We start from the raw sequence: 12,702 nt of genomic DNA, 5'->3' as shown, positions 1-12,702 counted from the left end.
ACCTTAATTATCAACTAACATCTCAATGAAATATAGTACTAATTCACATTCATGTGCATGAGAAAGCAGTTACAATCAATAAAACAGAAAATTTCATAACTAACAATTGAAGACACCATCAGTGAATTTAACTAGAAACTTAAAGTCTACTTATCGTAGAATTCAAAACCGAAATCCGTCTAGGGATGCTTTTGCAAAACCCAGATTAGTCCATAAATACTGCTTAAAGAACAAATAGCTATACCACTTTATCGTAATGACAAATACCAATTTATCATCTAGGGCTTCAAATACCACTGTATCATTTAGGGCATCAAATACCACTGTATCATTTAGGGCATCACATACTATTGTATCATTTAGGGCATCAAATACCACTATATCATCTTTTTTCCAACCTTTGCTAACTATGGTAACGACATTCAATTAGGAAAATACGCTCATATTCATTATTCAAATAAATGGAAGATTGAAATAACAATCCATTAGATAAACCTATTCTCTTGCATATAGATATATACCATGTCCGGTTGGAAGATCAACCGATCTAACTGGTTGCCAATTACATTGACGAGAAGAGTTGCTTCATTTAAGGAAATAACTAAAACGATGATATAAATCAAACCATCTTATCTTCTACTTGAATAAACATCATAAAAGTAAAATACCTGTTACCAATAAATGTTTGAATGCTTATCTTTGTCTGATGGACGTCCTGACATGTTGTGAAGAGGGGAAACATTGTCAGTGGCTTAACCACCCAACCATGGACCTTAAACTTATCCCCACCCTTTTTCTAACTAGAAAGACCCTCCCTACGCAAATAGACATAGAACACTTTGTCAGCCACTGAGCATCCTAGTACTTAATCCCACCACTCGACTTGACAACAAAGTATATGAATTGGACATGCATGAGCTATGAAATGATTCTTTAAAAGTAATGAATTGTTGTATGAATTTTGATAAGTTTTCTTGTTCTTGCAGAATTTTTGCTCACCTCTTCACCCTCTTTCTTGGCCATCCAGCCGGGTGAGTCCTAGGTGTCATATCTTAGAGTAATTCAACTCTTTTGCTGAACCGCAGCTGGTGTAAGGAATAATTTAATTTCAGTACAGTCTTAATACATTTCTCAAGACCCGAGGACTTCTCTTAAGGATTTACAAGAAATAGCTTGAATTTGGAATCCGACTGAAAATAAGAGATGTCTTAGCATATCATATGCAATTGATTCAGACTTAACATGGATAGATGAATTCATTGAATGTACTATTCAATATTACAGTCAAACAATGATACATAGAAATCATGGACACAATTCTTGCATTTGTATTTTCGAATGCATACATATATCAAATACGAATTGAGAAGGCTGACCACATAACCTGATTAATAAAGATATGGAGCTGGGCTTGAATCCGTATAGTCGGCTCTTGAAGTGTGTATTCCAATATGCAGAGCTCAAATTAGATAAAATAATGACTCATATTTGTCCTCAATCCAATTGCAGCAATGAGGGAGCAGAGGTGAAATGCAGAACTCGGGTTTTTGGTTCTTCTGACTTGTATTCGCAAGAAGACATACGAAAAAGATATAAAGGCTTGGAAGAAGCCGTGGCTGTTGCAGCGGTATTATAAAAAGAAAACTGGCTTCTTGATCCAACGATAAAAAGAGATGCCTAGTGTACATTCTCGTCTCTTATAGAGACTAATAAATATGAGGAAGAATTCGAAGGTCACCTAATAAAAAGGATAATTTATAAATTTACACACACAGACACACACACACATTATTTCAAATGGTGACATCATATTATTATTATAATTTTGTCCAAGGTTATATTTGTTTGGATACGCATATTTAAATACGTGTATACTTGGAAGATTATTTTATCTTCATGTCTTCTTAGGGTATACACATATTTATGTATATGTATATTAATATATATGAGCTTGTATAATTTAATATTATGGCAGCCCCATACTTTTATGCTTATGTTTACATACATATATATGTATTATTCGAAATGATGAGAATGTCAACATAAACCATTAAAGGTCTGTATTATGATTATGTTAAAATGTTTAATGTTTAATTGATTGTCCAACTAGCTCATGTGTATCCAATGTGTGTATCTTGTTATGCAGTCGCTTCCTCAACCATAGTGATTCAAGATTCATACCCATTTCCCCAGTGATTGTGATGCCCCTGTGTCCAATTCTTTTCTAACAATGCTTCCACCCCTTTGACGTGCTCCTTACAAGGAAATTCTCCACAGTTAAATCATATTACCAGAACAAGTTATTAATCATAAATGATTATAAGGGCTAACCGCCTTTTCAATTCCTATGAATTTATGATAAATATCCAACTATCCGCAATAGCTTTAAAATATCATCATAACGGTTAACTAGCATGTCATCTTCATATGAAAATATAGCGATTAACCATCTTACCATTTCACATGATTATAGCAAATTTCAACTGTTAACTGACTTCATGAGAAACCTCAATGGCTATATGAACATTTAAATTGGGTCAAAAATTGGGATGTAACATGCATAATATTATCGATATATTAGATACTCATCATACTGCTGTATTCCTATAAGCTGTAAATATCAATTGCTTAGTTCTATTGTAAATTAGAGATAGTATAATTTATGTATCACTGCAAGCGATAGAAATCATCTTTCACATTTTATAGATCCAATTGCATATCAGACATTGAATTTGCCATATTGAATACACTGTATGCATCATAATTTTATATCAAATATTACAGTTACCTAATAACTGTCATTCTTTCACATGTTTCCACTGAATATATATTAGAGATCAGACTCACATTCATTTATCATCCTTTACTTGCTTAATTCATATTCATTTGACATAGTAAGAAGAGTAGATTGAAGTATTAGTCCCGACACTCCTGCACAGCTAAAAAGGTGACATTGCATTAAGCCATTGACTATTGGAGAATATTTTATTGTAGTTTCAAGAAGATCTGATTATCAATAGCCAATTTCTCCTCATTGCACCAGTGGAAAAGAATTAAATAAAATTAATGCTAATGCATGGCCAATGTAGATTAATGGGATTGGATTGTAAATTCACTACAATAGCATTTTTGATCCATAAAGGAGTTCAACTCTAAAAGGAGGCAAAATAATACAAGCTACAATTCTATGAGAACCAAAAACAATCCTAACCAAGCAGTGCAGGTAAACTGTAAATGGGTCATTATATGCAATGCCATATATTCCCCACATCACATAAACATTATAATTATTAAATAGTAACACGTTTCAAAATAAGAAAGTATTATTGATATACAACAGGGCAACAAACAAAGATTTGTCCTAATATATATTAAGATAACATTTCCATCATCTAAAGCTATTTGAAAGTTGATGAAGGTAGGCTTCCTTTCATCTATTGATGCACTTGCAAGTACAGTGCATCCATGGTTGTGCTATTGCCTCCTTTCCCCTTCAATATTTCTTTTTGCATCCATGACAACTTTCTTGAGCAATGATTCACTTATGTCAAATAGAGTGGGTGAGTAATCAACACACTAACCAAATTCTACCAATAAGTCATGTTGAAAGGAAAGTTGTCTTAGAATATGTAATGTTCCGAAGTCTGATTCACCTTCAGAGACTGGGTTGCTCATGTGTGAGTCTGGCGAGCACTAGAATCCAGCTCCAAATAATGTGTACACTTACTGGAATAGGTTGTACGGTTGGGCACTGGACAATGTACGGACCCGCTGATGGGTGGAGGTCTGGCTGTACGGTAGTGGGGAAGGGTCATATGACAAATACCTTGAAGGCTGTACGATGCTTGTATGGAGTCTGTACAAAAAATCCCTTGAAGGCCGTACGACCAATGTGGGTGTCTATACGGTCTATGAGGGGGGAGAATGATGTCCATACGGTAGGCTCAGGAGGCTATACGGTAGTGAGATGACTTGGCCGTATAGGATGGCTAACAGGGGCCGTACAATGTGAGAAATGTCATCCGTACGTTGGAGATGAAGATGTACGGAGGGGTTACTAAGTGTGTTGGAATGAGGGAGGAGAATGATTGCGTGTTGCTTCGCCACAGGTTGAGTTGCACTCGGAGATGCCGAACAAGTTGAATGTATTTGCCAGAAAACACCAAATAATGCCAGTGCAAGTGTTGAAAACCAATCAAAGATTTCTCTAAATAGATGTATTTGCAAACAAAGATAGTGCACAAAATTGCCTGATCTGAGCAAGTAACACAAAGACGGAATAGGGTGAGGGTTGAATCCCACCAAAACTGAAATAGCCAACTAGGGAAGATCTCTCACTTCCGAAATGGCGAACAATATAGAACTCCAATAGGAATTCGCAATACAAAGAAATAATCCAAATTGCCTGACAACTACTACCTACATGCTATGCTTAAATACCCTTCGGAGGAACTCCCGAGGGTTTACAAAGATAGCCGACGGCAACACCTACAGAAACAATTAAAATAAAAATGGGTTCGAGATATACTAAATCAATTGGAACCATAAATACAAATTATTATTAACTTGGACCCTATATTAATTAATTAAAGTAACTAACTAAAGGTTCTTTTGTTATATTATTTAAATTTTGGGACCAGTTAATTAATTAATTAAATTAAATTATTACATTAAAATTTGGGGACTTGATAGAATAAAAAATTAGCATAACTGATGTTGACATTCTTGTGGTTGTCCTTGTTACACATACCTTTAATTGAGAAAAGGTTGTCATTCAGGTATTTTTTGGAGAAGAAAGAAGCTCTCTAATTGAGCTTTCCTTGAGCTAGATGAATTGGATGTGCCACCATTCCATGGATTACAACCAAAGTCCACAATCTTTGGAATATCTACCTTGCTTTTTTTTGTCATGTTGGGATTCAAGACTGCTGATTTCTGCATTTATCATCATATTTACCAATTTCTTTGGCCTATCACAGCAAGATTCAGTTTTATTTCCCATTCCACCTCTAGCTTGGCATTGGGACATAGTTTGACATCCCAATATACAAACAACAATCCATGTGAGGTGGTGCTTGAGACAATGATACCTCTACTTATCTTCATCCTGCAGTAACTGCTAATAATGGTCCCCAAGGTCAGTCTTGGTACTTTCTCCAGTTGGCCAGCTTTCATATTTGGATGCCACGGGATGCTAAGTACAAATTTAACATTAACAAAACCAGGAAAATAGATGTTAATGTAATGTTTTTAATTCAAAAAATGTTTAAAAAAGTGCTCTAAACCCAAAATAAAAACATTTTTTTTTTCTTTTCTTATAAAAGGGGTAAATGCTTTGACCTGGAGCTATGAACTAGTGAAGCCACAAACGGGGGACCTTATCCCCATTATATTTGAACATTGATGGCAAGGATAACAACTCAACAACTTAACCATCACAACATGCCACTATTGGCCCAAAATAAAAACATTAAATCAGATGTATTTTGAACATTAAATGGATGACATTTTAAATTAAAGAAAACCAATGTTTTTTCAACCATAAATTAATAAACCCTACACTGGTTTAAACAAATATTTTTTGTTTTAAAAAATAAAATCAAATGAGTGATAATTAACCTGGAAACTGAAGTGAATGATTTATTTTGAACATAAATTGAATATGTTTACAAATTGAAGCAGAACAATATATGTTGTCATCCTTGTTGATATACTCACACTGGCTTTAGAAACAACACTTTGATTTAAAATTTATTTTAAATGACATGAAAACTGAATTGAATGGTTTGAAAACATGCCTAAGCATGTAAATGTAACATTTATGCATGAAATAACATTCTGGAAATGTTTATAAATTCTGTTTTATTTAAAACTCAGTAAGTTGCAGAATTTTGCTTTTGAATTACCTTGTTTGATTGTTCAAGCAAGGTTGCAAATGCAGTGTGAGAATTCTGCGAGGCTTGGATTTAATAATGCCAAAATCATATGTTTTTAGTGTGTTTTTGGCGCATTCACCTTCTGGCGTTGTCTTTGCAATGTTTGGTGAGTTCATGTGGCACACTCGTTGAGTACTTATGGTGAGTTGCCATTCCTTTTTGACAAATGAGTGAGTGAATATCTTGTCATAGGTTTTGATTCATGGGTAGTCTGGTTTTTTAATGTACAGTAGAAATATTTACATCTATTTCTCTTCTAGCAGACATTAAACCTCATGAATGTTTTGGGTTATCTAGAGGCTTAAAGCCTATTATTTAGAATGCAATAGCAGAAAAAGGTAGAACGAAACATAAAAGAGTTTATGCAGGTATTTTGTAATTTCTATCTACAAACCTGGTCTGTTGTATTTTGTGGAAAGCATTTTGATCAGATTACTGTTGTTACTAGGCATTTGAAATGCCAAATTGACATTCTTCAGGCCATTACTGTAGGATGGCTTCCTGTAGAAACTGGAGCTACAACTTTTGTTCTGAAGAGTAAGGAGCTTTGTTTTCCAAATTGAATACTTATTTGTGTCTGAGGCATGGCCAACTAGCTTCATAGAGATCGAATTAGCTGGTTCCCATCTTTTAATTCTTGTGAATATATATTACAAGAAAGTCAAAATGCAATGTTATTGACTCTTTTGGTGATTGAAACCAAGAGAACCCATCTGGATCATCTGTACAAGCACCTATCAGTGATAAATGACTGCAAGAAACCCAAGGCTCAATGGCGCTTACACAAACTTCATATTGCCAGCCAGACTCTTGGAAAGCTGGTGGGTAGATTCATACCTCTATAAAGTCATTTACAATTGTGTTTGGATAAATCTTAATATATCAAACATTAACATTTTTATATGATGTCTACATAGATTTTAGAGGTAAGAAAGTTGATTCTCTTTTTGTGATCACAGATCTCTTTGTCCATACCAATTCTCACTAGTAATCTTTTGGTTCAATTTCTTGGAGAATAACAATCAGGTTGGTTTGTATTTTTTTTTCCTTAAGGTCCATTACATTTCCAGATAAATTTACTTTTGAGTTCTGGCTTCTCTAAACATTCTTTTTTATTTGTCCTTGGACACCAAGATTAACTGGTATTTATTATATGCATTAATGTTATTTGTCTTCAATGTTTTGTTACAAACAATCATGGAATACTACAAGTTTCAATTTCAAGGAATAGTTTAAGGCATAAATGCTCAATCTCTATGATGCTGTCTACGATTTTGTCCCAGTACTTTAAGCACAGTTGTGCTTCTGATGGTTATTGTTTTCTTGACTAGTTCAAGGCTCAAGCAGTGTACACTATTCCATCTGTAGCACTGCAAATGCTCCGAACAAAGGCATATGCTCAATCACTATGATGCTGTCTATTGTTGTGCCCAATAGATGCACTTCCAATTGTTAATGTTTTCTTTAGTAGTTCAAAACTTTAAAGAATGGGACACAATTCCATGTGTATTGTTGTGAACTATGTGTAAATAGAAACAATTTTGCATAACAATTCTTTGCATTGTGTGCGTGTGCTTTAGGTGCCAACATGCTATTAGGAGGTAGGACTAGGAGATTATTTGTCTGTAAGTAGCCATCAAGTACAACTGTTCTCTTTTTGTGAATAACAAGATTCTCCTAATCATTGAGTTCACTATTGTGCAAACTTTCTAGCAAAACAACTTCTATTATTAAATTATGCATCTAACTGGGCATGCTTTTTGCTCAGTGTGCATAGGATATTTATGTAAGTCTCACCATTTGCCTATTCACAACTAATGCGGTCATGTGTGAAGCTGATCATTCATTTTGCTCTATATTAATATAAGCGCTTATTTGATAAGCAAATGGCCATTTTTATATGTTTTGACAGTTTGTAAATACAAAATATTCATTCCTTAACAGTTAAGTTGGACAAGATGTCCATTTGCTCACAAATTTGAAGTTAAAACATTATTTGCATTTGACATGATAACTACTTGTGCAAACCACATTATCAACTTTATCATGGCCTGTTAACTAATTGTTTGCTTGAGCAAACAATTTCAATGGATTGTGGAAAACTACTCACTACAAATCTTCATGGCCTGTTAACCTTGGGAAAATTCCCGGAAATCATAACATGTATATCAGTTGGATCTGTACCAATGAATAAAGTCAAATGAATTGGCTGGAAAATGGAACATTGTTTATTTGTGTTATGTTTTCTTTTACAAATTGCATTTAAAAATGTCAGAATGAAAATTGAAGTTTTGCACGTGCTGTTTGTTGTGTTGAAATTTTATATTGGATTGTTATGTATTATTATTTTTCTTAGCTTATATATACATCTAAAAGAGCGACCTATTTACACACACATATAGTTATAGTGAAGGAATCAATTGGGGCCTTCAGCCCATGGAAATCATGTATATATAGAAATGGTATGTGTTTGAGAAGGAATTGATTGGGGCCTGCAGCCATTAGAAATCATATACATATATATAAAAATTATATGCATTGGAGAAAATTATATTTTGGTCATATCCGTCTGTATGAATGGTTACCATTCCCATGGGCTATGGGCCTCAACTGGTTTTCTTACTGAACAACCAATCAGTATTATACTAACACACAGATATGAGAAAATTATATTTTGGTCATATCCATCTGTATGAATGGTTACCATTCCCATGGGCTGTGGGTCTCAATTGGTTTTCTTACCGAACAACCAATCAGTATTATACTAACACACATATATGAGAAACACATTATTTGCAATCCATGGAAATCAATTGGGGCCCCAGTTTATGAAAATGATTCATTCGTACAAATTCATTGGCTACCTACCACGGACCTGATAATTCTAGACAATGACAACATAAAAGATCCAGCTCACGGAAGTTAACAATTCTCTCCCCATGAAACAGAAGGCAATAATCGGAAAGTAACAACTAAAATCTGACTGAAATGTTTAAAAATCTAAACCTGTGAGCACAAAGAAAGAAAATGCTTCCATTCCCAGAAGATCCAGTCCAAGCTAGAGGAGAGGTCAATTACTCGAATTTCAAGAAGTGGAAGATTGCAGCTAGTCTTCAGTGACTGATGTTTTGCACCCTCTGCCTTAACATCAAAATGTTTTGGCTGCAGAATCTCTTCAACTTATTCAAACTGAGTAGTGAAAGAATCAAAGTCCTAGGTTCTCACCCACTCACAAAAGCCAATGGTTATTTCTCAGGGAAAGTGTCAAAATAGGCGAATTTGTCCCAGCAATGAGTGTATGGAATATGCCGGCATTTGCCCAGTTCCAGATCTGTGACTTTGTCATTCACCCCTCATTGTAATCCTTTGCCTTTACTTGATAGGAACAAGGTTTTGAGGCCCCCAAAACAACCATAGAAACATCTTTTGCATCTTGTAAGGAACTGTCACTACCTCCAATCTCATCTTACAAGAATCAATGATTTTTCTAAACGAAACCATTAGGTAGTGACCCTTTCTTTGGTACCCTTATTTGAGAGCAAGCTTGTAGGTTGCTTGGAGTAGAGAGAAGAAGAACAAACTGAAGCACTATGACTGAGCTTTCACACATATAATAGATCTAAAAGGGAAGTCCTCAAAGTCTAGGTACTACAATCATATGACCAACAACCCTCAAACCGAATTCGAGCCATGTTGTAAATAGATTTTGACGCATCTGGATACAAATGATGCCTTATAATGCTTTGATAGAATGTACTAATCTCATAATCAAACCTTATTAACTCTAATTAATTCTTCCAAGATTTGGGCATCAAATAATTTATAGAATTGTCACTAGGTTGCAGAAATAGGCATAGGAAGGAGCTGAAAAGATGAGTTTTTTATATCATGTGCAAAAATAACTCAAACCCACCTCTCAACAATAGTTTCAAAATTTAAAAATAAACCTTTGAAAATAAGGTGTTAATAGAGGGACAAATGCATTTTACATCCATTGAACAATTTTGAGTTGACAAGGTTGGCTCTCAATCAATCTACCCATAAGTGAAAGAGCACCTTGCTCTTTTGAGATTAACAAAATGTTTTCTTTATTGGAATGGATATAGTAATGGCCTCTTGAATCAGCTATAAAGGAATAACACCCAAATTGAAACTTACATGTTATCAATAGAATCCCAAAGAAAAATCCTCTACAAACTCCTCTCCTGGAGCACTAGTGAAGGCCAAGTTTAAGCTAGATAATATTTCTCACAAATACATTTAGAGTTAGAGACATTCTTGCATATTGGAAGCTCCTCATGACATTCATCATGCAATGGTTGAGTGGGAGAACCATCAATGTTACCCCTAGCTTCTAACACATTTAGGAACCCGTTGAAAATTATTCAGCTGCTATACTTGATTTTCATGACAAGTCACTTCTACAAGGTCCATTCTTGACCATTGTTTTATTGGAGCAGGTGCCATCCTTTGTATTATCATCCACATAGATCATCGGTCCACTAGTGGAAATTCTAGCAATATCTATCCAACACAACATTCAGGGGATTACCTTTTCTTTTTCTAATTTATAAATTGCAAAACATTATAGTTAGTTTTAATGTGTCTCTGTATATGAATTCAACATAATACAAGTTACCTCACTATGTGTCATTTGATAGCTAGGGCAAATATATTTATGACTTGACATAGCCTAGAGAAGCAATCTTCCACTAGGTGCTATGCTACTCTTTTCTCTTAAGGGATCGAAACCATTATAGACTTAAAGAGTCATGATGTCAAGGACGATAAAATTTCATATCCTAACATTTTCCCACTTGACATTATACATTGCAATTACATCCAAGAAATGCATAAAATGATAACATTAAGTGCAAAATTCAAGGCCTATGACCGTCTTGCCCCAAAATAACCTTTTCATGGTCATTGGCTTCGTTGTAAGGAATCTACAATATTATCAAGACTTTATAATTCTCAACCATTTATTCGACAAAGCGATAGAAAACATCAACATGCCTCCTACAAGCATGATACATAAGATTTATGGCCAAACAAATAACACCCTAATCATTACATCCACTCTTCACATTTTTGCAATCAAAACAATGCCAATACCAATTCTCTGCAACCATGCCACCTCTAAAGGTATATGTAGCATGACTTGACCACATTATAAGTGCCATGGTAAACTAAATGAGATTAGGAATACCTTGCAAATATCTAAACACCCTTTTAACAAAAGTACAATACTCTTTATTTGGATTTGACGTAAACTTATCTAGAACTCCCATTGTTTGGGCAATATATTAGTTATGCATATTAAAAATCCACAACATAGTATCAACATTCTTATCTAGCTTAACTAAAGCTTTATGCAAACCCAATCTTGTTGATGTAAAGCCCAAAAATATATTTTGCAACCCCTAAGTCGATATCAAACGTGCTCGAAAGATGATCCTTGAGTTATTTAATCATCATCTTGCTATTACCAATAAATATGTCGTCAATAAATAAGATAATCACTTAATCACCAATATTTTAAATATAAACACAATGATCTTTCTCACTCCTAATATAAACTTCAATGCAAAGCATCAAATTTCTCATACATCTTGTGTGATTGTTTCAGACTTGAAGGTCTCCTTCATCTGCAAACCAATTGTGCTTTCCCTTTTGCAATAAAATTATCAAATAGTTGCGTATAAATCTCCTTTTCAAGCCTTTAGTGAAGAAAGCAAGTTTGACATCCATGTGCCCTATTTCAAATCACAAGCAACAACATTAGACAATATGAATTTAACAGAAGCCAATTTAGAAATAGAGGAGAAATTTACAACAAAATCATCTTTCTTTGTGGTCTTGTATTACTCAAATTGACCATCAACTCCAAATTTCTTTTATAATACTCACCCGCATCCAATGGGCTTCCTTTTTTAATGAGAAACTAACAAAATCCAAGGTATCACAAATATCAAAGACCAAACTTTCCTCCATGGCCTGCAACTAGGACTCATTTTCCTCCAAATAGAGAGTCTCCTTAAAGGATCTAGATCTGTCATTAGTACTCAACAAAAAAAATATACAACAAAACTCTGGTGGAGTAATGGACTCTACCTATTTGTCTTCCTTTGTGGGCTCATCCTGCACATCATCCTAACTTTTGAATACTTTGTTGAGCCCACAACTATGGAGAGGAGGGGGGAGGTGAATTAGTATTTGATACTTTTTGTTTAACCACTAGCTTCAATGTAGTATCAAAATAATATCAACAACAATTCAAGAAGAGAACATAGGATTTAAATAACAACTCAAAAGGGAAAAAATAGTGATAGCTACTTTGATATACTGCCCATAGGCTCAAACCCTCAAGAATTACAACCCCAAAAAACTATAATCACCCAGCAATAAGATTTGTAGAGACGTACCCACATAAGATTTCATTCACATTTCAAGTTATTTTGTAGGTACCAACCTCTAAGAGATGTCAATATACTCTTTAAAATAATTTGCAAGCACCAACCTAAGAGAGCTTGATCCCCTTTATAAGCAATATTGTAGGCATTACGTGTAGTTTTCTCTACCCCAAATCAAATGCTGAAATACATGAGTAACGAATGATGTGCACTTCATATCATAAACTCATTTGGATACAATATATCTTCACACGCTTCCTTCAATAGGTGAAGGTTTCCTTTTGTTGGTGCAAACTCCTAACAATCTTTCAAAGTCTTCCAATAAATACAATCTTCACTGTGTATAGAAGGTG

The 12,702-nt window shown here is 34.5% G+C and overlaps 1 protein-coding gene across 2 annotated transcripts in view; it reads left to right on the top strand.

Annotated features, from left to right (window-relative positions):
* Positions 1-7,778, top strand: part of LOC149551558 (uncharacterized) — a 38,781-nt gene extending 31,003 nt beyond the window's left edge. The window contains exons 4-6 of one of the 2 annotated variants that reach the window (XM_089787050.1): positions 6,429-6,473; positions 6,641-6,757; positions 6,896-7,778. The gene's annotated coding sequence lies outside the window, so the exon portion shown is untranslated. Of the gene's footprint in view, positions 1-6,428; positions 6,474-6,640; positions 6,758-6,895 lie in introns of those variants that run through there. The other variant, XM_089787051.1, reaches the window with a different exon arrangement.
* Positions 7,779-12,702: the final 4,924 nt, after the last annotated feature.

This window comes from Cupressus sempervirens, chromosome 6 (assembly GCF_028749045.1).
Source record: "Cupressus sempervirens isolate cs-2001-9-10 chromosome 6, ASM2874904v1, whole genome shotgun sequence".
NCBI lineage: Eukaryota > Viridiplantae > Streptophyta > Pinopsida > Cupressales > Cupressaceae > Cupressus > Cupressus sempervirens.
The sequence above is the reverse complement of the archived record's forward strand: the minus strand, read 5'-3'. Positions and strand labels throughout refer to the sequence as shown.